The sequence below is a fragment of the Phyllobates terribilis genome, unplaced genomic scaffold (genome assembly GCF_046119375.1).
Source record: "Phyllobates terribilis strain yellow unplaced genomic scaffold, ASM4611937v1 Scaffold_1__5_contigs__length_1240528914, whole genome shotgun sequence".
Taxonomy (NCBI): domain Eukaryota; kingdom Metazoa; phylum Chordata; class Amphibia; order Anura; family Dendrobatidae; genus Phyllobates; species Phyllobates terribilis.
The window spans coordinates 1039050657-1039059435 of NW_027362761.1; the positions used below are offsets into that span (position 1 = coordinate 1039050657).

General features: G+C 37.5%; 1 protein-coding gene across 4 annotated transcripts in view; it reads right to left on the reverse strand.

The window, feature by feature from the left end:
• Positions 1–4237, reverse strand: part of NPY2R (neuropeptide Y receptor Y2) — a 96542-nt gene extending 92305 nt beyond the window's left edge. The window contains exon 1 of one of the 4 annotated variants that reach the window (XM_073645059.1): positions 3828–4237. The gene's annotated coding sequence lies outside the window, so the exon portion shown is untranslated. The remainder of the gene's footprint in view (positions 1–3827) is intronic. The other 3 variants (XM_073645049.1, XM_073645040.1, XM_073645031.1) reach the window with 3 other exon arrangements.
• Positions 4238–8779: the final 4542 nt, after the last annotated feature.

Consider the following 8779-nt stretch of genomic DNA (forward strand, 5'->3'; position numbering starts at 1 on the left):
TAGATTATGAAAGATGAAGAAGTAAAATACTTAGTCCATTGCTCAGTATGTGACCACTGAGGCTATTGATTGGCTGCAGCAGTCACATGCAAGTAAAGAATGTTACAGCTGACAATCTGTCAACAAAAAAACGGCAGGAGACCATAGAAGCATCTGCACTGTATCAGCAGGGGATTGACTGCTGCTATTTTAAAACATTTTCAGCTCCTTTTTTTTAAAGGACTCATGCAACTCTTCTCAACTAGTGACTTTTACAATAGAGTTAAAAGTCAATAGAAGCTGGTTTTGTAGTGAACCTGATTCTGCTAATCTAGATTTCACCTGGATGGTGAAGCAGGAAAAGATTTTGTCCGTCAGGCTCTCCCCTCAAATCACTGAAGTTAGAGAGAATCTGTCACTGTGAAAATCCAGTCCACTCTGCAGCCACCATGTTATAGAGCAGGGGGAGCTGAGCAGATTGATATATAGTTTTGGGAGTAAAGTCTTAGTATAACCTGAGTTTTCATCATTTAATCCTTTGCTCTTTCTGGGACTTTCAGTCCAGTGGGCGGTCCTATCAGTGACTGACAGCTATCTCTGTATGCAAAGAAAGCTGTCAGTCACTGATAACCCCACCCACTGGACTGAAAATCCCAGAAAGAGCAAAGGATTAAATGATGAAAACTCAGGTTATACTAAGACTTTACTCCCAAAACTATATATCAATCTGCTCAGCTCCCCCTGCTCTATAATATGGTGCCTCCAGATTGGACGGCATTCTCATGGTGACAACTTCCCTGTAAGAGTACTTTTGGGGCTGATGATTGGAGTGGATCTGCTGACCAATAGGGCTCAGCCCATTATTCACCATCTGGGTGTCCAACAGGATAAATGAAAAAACTTTCCCTGCCTGATGGCTTAACACTTTAGCATTATAATTCAGATACATTTTAAAAGAACCTTTTTTTGTTATGACAAACATTCTTTAAATGTAATTCTCCATGAATTAGTTATATATTGTAACATTGTAGGTATAAATGAAAGTGTAATTAGATCAGATCTCATTGTTCACATACATCAGGTAACTTCTAGTTATTTACCAAAGTGAACAACCAATGTATATAACGTAAGTTTAAGTAAATCTGTAGGGTAAATACATATACCATACATCTATGCCCCTTGTTATACATGACAGCATTGATATATTTACTACCCTATATTTACTCCTCGGAGATGTGGTCTTGACAGGAGTCTGTTGATTTTCTATAGCAAATTAACCCTGAACAAGCACAAATGTGCACTAATAGCATGGTTAGCTAATCTCTGGCTATTACTTAAATGTTTTATAGGTAATCTCTGGCTATTACTTACATGTTTTATAGGTTACATGAATGCACTAATGATGAACATAGTAGGACAGGGGAGTGAAGTGCCCTCTCTCTTTTGTCTGATGTGGATGGAAGCAGTCACTGTGGTTCACTTTTTAGACTTTTGGGATACAGTATGTACACACTGTATTTATGTGATTTTTTTTCTGATATTTTTTCATGTGTTTACATTTATTTGTGCATTTTTTTCTGAATCAGTTGATTCCAATGTGGAACACTTTTTTTTTAAACACAAACAACTTAAAAATTGACAAGTTGTTTTTTTTTCCACTTCCATGAAAATAAACAGCACCATGTGCACTATAGTCATGTTTTCCCCCTTGAAGCTTATTCAAAGAGCATTTCAAATTGTTTTTATGTAGATTTTAGAGCAGAAGATGCTCTAAAATTTAGATAAGCAAACTCTGTGTGATCATACCCTGGAGGTACAGCCTCTTTTTTGCATTTTGTAATGATATTGTGTTTATTGAATGAAGCAGAATGTATAGATAATATGGATAGTCAAAATAAAAAATGCTATTTGGATATGTTTTGAATGCTAAAATATTTCAAACGTGATTAACAGTTTATTTGGCTTTTATATCAGCAAGTTTTTCAGATGTAGCTGAAATAAAAAAAAGGGATCATAAGATTCTAATGGCCACAGCGTGTTGTCTGTGATTTTCCATAGCACTGCAAATGCACATTATCTTGCCTATAATATATTATCATACACACATACCAGCTTTTAAGAGTTAATTAGAAACCTAGTATATAACCTACTGTGTGCATACATTGTCATTATTTGCTTTTCTTACATTCAGTGGATATTTTCTGTTTATGCTCTCTTTAAAAATGTACTGACATCATCTGACAATCCCAAGAAGATTAAAAAAAATAAACAGCAGTGAAACTTGTAACTTTGGCAGATATACTGAACAGAATGGGAATCATGGAAACGCAAAACAGAAGAGTGATTGAGCACATTTGAAAGGATAGAGATGACAGATAGATAGATAGATAGATAGATAGATAGATAGATAGATAGATAGATAGATAAGTAGATAGATATGGGATAGATAGATCGATAGAGATAGATAGATAGATAGATACATAGATAGATAGATAGATAGATAGATAGATAGATAAGTAGATAGATATGGGATAGATAGATAGATAGATAGATAGATAGATAGATAGATATGGGATAGATAGATAGATAGATAGATTGATAGATAGATAGATAGATATGGGATAGATAGATAGATAGATAGATAGATAGATAGAGATAGATATGTGATAGAAAGATAGATAGATATATGGACAGATAGATATGGATAGATAGATATGGGATAGATAGATAGATAGATATATGATAGAAATATAGATAGATGTATGGATAGATAGATAGATATGGGTGGATAGATAGATATGGATAGATAGATATGGGATAGATATATGGATATATGGATAGATAGATAGATAGATAGATATGGGATAGATAGATAGATAGATATGAAAAAAATAGTAGAAACAGCACTCCATAAATAGATGATTTATTAGCTCAGCAAGAGCTGTGGCAATAAGTGCTGTTTCTACTATTTTTTTCATATGTAAGAAGGTTTGGTATTTACCAGAGGACGGGCACCCACCCATCTACAAGTTGTTTGCTTGTGCTGCTCTTTTTCTTTTTTTTTCTAGATAGATAGATAGATATGTGATAGAAAGATAGATATATGGATAGATATGGATAGATAGATATGGATAGATGTAAATAGATAGATAGATCTAGATAAGTAGATACATATCATAAATAGATAGATCTCAATTATTAAAGAGATAGATATGATTGATTGATTGATAGATAGATATGATAGAGATAGATAGTTTTGATAGATATATAGTTAGATAGATAATTAGATACATATGGTAGATAGATAGATAATGTATAGATATAAATAATTAGAGATATGAAACATATGAGTGATAGATATTAGATAGATATGACATGATAGAGATTGATAGTTTTGATAGATATTGTAGATAGTTAGATAGATAGATAGATAGATAGATAAATAGATTGATAAATAATATATAGATATAATTAATTAGGGATATGAAACATGAGAGATAGATATTAGCTAGATAGATAGATGTGAGCAATACCTTGTTATTTTATTGGACACTACTATATTTTCAATAAATTTGCTCATCTCTCTATATACTGCCATACTGTATGCTTTCCATAGTACAGTGCTGGATGCATTTGTTACTGACTATAGTTACCATCTATATGACTGTGTTGGAAAAACAATATTGACACAATGCAGAATAAAGAGCTGTTTGTATAGTCAGATGGGTGCAGCCCACATTAACCCTGCAGTCAGTGACCTCTTCCACTGCTGCTGAGAATAGTCCGAAGTGACATCTGCTAGCCAAGCACCCAGTCCACCCAATAAATAATATCAGAGCACAACTTACAGCTTTCTTATCAGTTGTAGAAAGTCTCCTTTATTCTTCTCCAGATGACAGGAGATGCTGCCAGGTCACAGTCCACCTTCTCCTGGTGCACTTTCTCCAGCAGTAGGGTGCACTAGTTCTTCTGTTCATACATTGATGTACAGACCGTAAATGAGAGGGCACACTCCTACAGTCGGAGCAGATCTGTTCTTCTGCTCTGAGAACTGCTAATTAAAGTCCTTGGGAGTCAGGGACGCAGAAGAAGGAGCCAGTCACTGCTCAGGCTGCTGCTGCCAGTCACTCCTCCTCCTGCCCCTGCAAGGTGAGGAGCATCCTGTAAGTCTCTGGCACTCAGGGAGGTGATCATCAGCACTTGGGGGCCGCACCTTCTCTGCTCCTGGAGGTGCTATCCCTTCCTGATCATTGTGCTATTTCATCTAGTATTCACCTAAAGGTCTTATTGTCTTCCTTAACCCTTTCTGTGGCTGCACTTCTGCACATTGTCTGTCTACATTGTAATCTTTTTCTGTACTATGTACTTTATATCTGCAGATAGGGCTGTTGCATTATCAGCAACACTTGAGAGAAAAATAGAAATTTAAGTAAAAAAACATTATTATGGAGGAATTATGTTTCCTTTGTTTTGTCATTAATCTTCAGTTTGTAAATATTGGAATCGCATCAACTTCCGTTTACCTTGACATACGTATTCTGTGTGTCTATAAAAATTGCAGAATAGACAATGTGGTCACTAGTTATTTTTTGATCTGGGCTGCAGACGAGCAGTTCCTGCTAACAGTTTATTTTGCTAATTAAAAGGATAAAGACCGGCACACTGTCCTTTTGAAAGAAATGTGTGCTTGAGGAAGGGTCCAGACTTATTGAAGTTGGAACTTCAGCACCACAAAAGAAAATGAGACTGTGGGTCTTGCAGCAGTATAAATTTATTTTGATCCGGCAAGGAGTCAAAAACAGATTTTGCTTGCCACATTTCCTGATTCCCGGCTCCTGCTTCACACAGGTCCTCCTTGATGTGAAAGAGATCTTACGTTATATGTTATTGCTCTACTAGGTTTCCGCCCACCTGCACCCGCAACAGATGTCCATGACAAAGACCGCTCCTGGTCGAAATGTTGGATAAAATCTGTTTTTGACTCCGTGCCGGATAAAAATAAATTTACACTACAGCAAGACCCAAAGACTCCTTTTCTTTTCTGGTGCTTAGGTTCCAACCTCTATAAGATTATTTTGCTGGGGGAAGCAGCAGCTAGCCGGGCATTTTTCCTTCAGCGGCCAATGCAGAGGAATGTGCTGTAGCAATGCAAGTACTGTTTATGTCCACCAAAAGAAGAGCCTTTCTTACAGAGTGACTTTCCATTTTGGTTCTTAGAAGAGACCTCAATAGATGGTTTTCCTCTCTATGATGGCTATATGCACTAAATAGGGCATATTGACAAGGGTAGTCTTATGGGAAAAAACTTTTAAAAGGTTCTACTCTTTCACCATTTTCACATGGCATTGCCTTCAAAGTGGCTGTAGTGTCTCTAAGGCTCTCCTGCTTTATAGCCTAGTTGGCCAGATTCCTCCCAGTGGTCAGTGGTTCTATGAATCCAGCTCATTATTTAGCTCCCATCTGAGTGGTGGCGAGGTATGTCAATAGTTTTACTTTCATACCGAAAACTACACCTATATTGCACTAGTGCAGTGACTGATGTGATTTGCAAAGTTGCCTGGCCTGCTGATTATAAGCCAATGCTGACATCACATCGACCAGTCACATGGTACAGTGCCTCCAAAGCACTGACCTGTTCATTGGACATCACTAATAATGTTCTTCTCCCTTGGTATGATTGACAGTGTATTGCGATACATGAAGCTTGAAGGAGAATCCAGGGAACAGAAGAGAGCAGGACCTGAATAGAGGGTGGGGGTTCTTGGCAACTATTTCAGGGGAGGTGTATTTTCAGCATATAGCGGAAACTATTGTCATACTTCACCATAGCTGCAATGGCAGTTAATAACAATAAGGAAGTGCTACAGGACCCCTGGCCACAAGGAAGAATCGGGGCAATGAGGCTACAGACGGAGAAAGCCATTGTGACACTACAGCCAAATTGAAGGCAATGCCAGGAAAAGAGCTAGAAGGGAACAACCCCTTTAATGTTATACAACTTTAATGTTATACAGCATTTTATCCAACCATTTAATCCAACCATTAAATTGGATTCAATTATAAATACTTATCTTCAACACATACAGAGTAATGTCAAAGTGAGCTCAACATACATGACTAATGGTAAATGAATGGTAAGCGTTCTTTATTGCTGTGTTGTCACACAGAACCTGTGATATTTTTTCAGTGTACATGGCTTTCTTTCACAACCTCCAAGGCTAAGCTGTGATCTATGTCCTCTCCCTATCCAGATTGACCTCAAAATTGCTGCTTCATTCCCTGTTTCTGCTTTTATACAGGCTATGATAGTCCTCATGATCGGCTGTGCTACACCATGTGATGTGATAGCTGCAAAGCATTATGGAGAAGATTGGGGTCATGTGCGCATTCTCTGGTTGATACAATATTCCACATTGTGTGAAATGGTAGTGAGAATTTTTGACGAATCACTCTAACCGAATTTCAAATTGGTCAAATTCACTGGGTCCATCTAATTGCCCAAAAAATCGACAGAATTTTAATCAGTATTAAATCGTTTCCCTTGTATCTAATTACAACCTCTGATTTAGCCAAATCAAATCTCCTATGAGTGAGGAGGGGTGAACACCCCAAAACACATGTCTCCAAATGGAGCTTCTGGTTTGGCTTCTTTTCCCTTGTCATGTTAAATGTCTCATTAAAGGGAATCCGTCAGCAGATTTTTGCTACCTTATTTAAGAGCAGCATAATGTAGGCAAAGAGACCCTGAATCCAATGATATATCACTTAGTTTACTGTGTGCAGACGTTCTGACACAATCAGAATTTTTAGATTTAGCATGCAGGAAAACTGAGATAGCTAACCCCGCCTACACTATGTTCTGTATGTACATAGTCTATTGACAGTGAGGAGCTTATCACAGGAGGGAGTGGAATCAGAGTAGCAAGTGCTCACCAGCTAGTCTAAGCAATGAGGTCCTAGTGATAAAATCTTCACTCGAAGTAAACAACAGCACACAGCTTGATAAGTGACACATCCTTGAATTCTGTGTTTTAGCCTCTACCACAACATATCCTCAGATTACATAGCAAAAACCTGCAGACAGATTCCCTTTAACCCCTGAGCTTTCATGACCAGTCCAAATTGTATAATTCTGACCAGGGCCAATTTAGGTGGTAATAATTCTAGAACGCTTCAACGGATTCCACTGATCTGATTCGGAGAATGTTTTTTTGTGATATATTGTACTTTGTAAAATTAGTTTGATATGACTTGTGTTTATTTGTGAAAAAATAAAATATTTGGCAAAAATTTTGCAATTTTTAAGCTTTAATTTTTATGCCTTTCAATCTGAGCTATGTCACACAAAATAGTTAATAAATAACATTTCCCACAGCTCTACATCAGTAACACTGTTGAAACATAATTTTTTTGTTAGGGAGATGGAAGTGTTAAAAATTGACCAGCAATTTCTTATTTTTACAACAAAATTAACAAAACCATTTTTTTAAAGACCACATCACATTGAGGAAGGGTCCAGACTTATTGAAGATGGAACCTCAGCACTACAAAAGAAAATGAGACTGTGGGTCTTGCTGCAGTATAAATTTGAGGTGACATTGAGGGGTCTATATGAGAGAAAAAACCCAAAAGTGACCCCTTTCTAAAAACGGCACCAGTCAAGGTGCTCATAACCATATTATATAAGTTTAATAACCCTTCAGGTGCTTCACAGAAATTAAATAATATGGAAGGAAAAAAAATAAAATGTAGCTTTTTTTTCACAAAAATTTTATTTAGACCCAAATTTTTTTATTTTCACAAAGGTAACAGGAGAAAATGAACCCCAAAATGTGTTGTGCAATTTCTCCTGAGTACACAGATATCTCATATGTGTAGAAAAACTACTGTTTGGGCGCATGGCAGGGCTTGGAAGGGAAAGAGCGCCATTTGACTTTTTGAATGCAAAATTTGCTGGATTATTTAACGGTTGCCATGTCGCATTTTGAGAGCCCTTGATGTGCTTAAACAGTGTAAACCCCCCACAAGTGACCCCACTTTGGAAACTAGACACCTCAATGAATTCATATAGGGGTGCAGTGATCATATTGATACCATAGGTGGGTAACATAATTTTATACTATTAGGCAGTGAAGAAAAAATAATTACATTTTTACCACCAAAATTTTGTTTTAGCCCAAGATTTTACATTTTCACACTGGGAAATGGGTAAATATGGCACCAAAATTTGTCACACAATTTCTGCTGATTGTACGTACGTGGCTGTACAGTACTGCTTAGCCACACAGCAAGACTTGGGGGGGACGGAGCACTATTTGTCTCCTGGAGGGCAGATTTTCCTAGAAGAGTTTGCGGACTCCATATTCAGAGCAAAAGACATCCCATTTTGGAAATTATACCCCTTTGGGAATTAATCTACAAGTGTAGTGATGATTTTGACTCCATAAGTGTTTTCCAGAAACAAGCAACAGTGGCTGTTGCTGAGTGAAAATTGCAAACTGCCTTTGTAGTGCGTACGTTGTAGACCCCAGTACGTTGTAGTGCCCAGCTCATGCTTATGGAGACATGCACCCATAAATTAAGCGGGCTCTCATCACTACAGAAATGCCAAACATGAGGACGCTAACTGTGGTTTAGGCACACTGGGGCTCAAAAGGGAGGGGCGCATTTGGATTTGGGAGCACAGAATTTGCTGAATTTCTTTTAGGGGGTGAGGAGCCATTTCTCTTTTCCAGAGCCTTTGTAATACCAGTAACGTGGAAGCCCCCTATATTTTCGTTAACAGATGATGGGCCTGAGT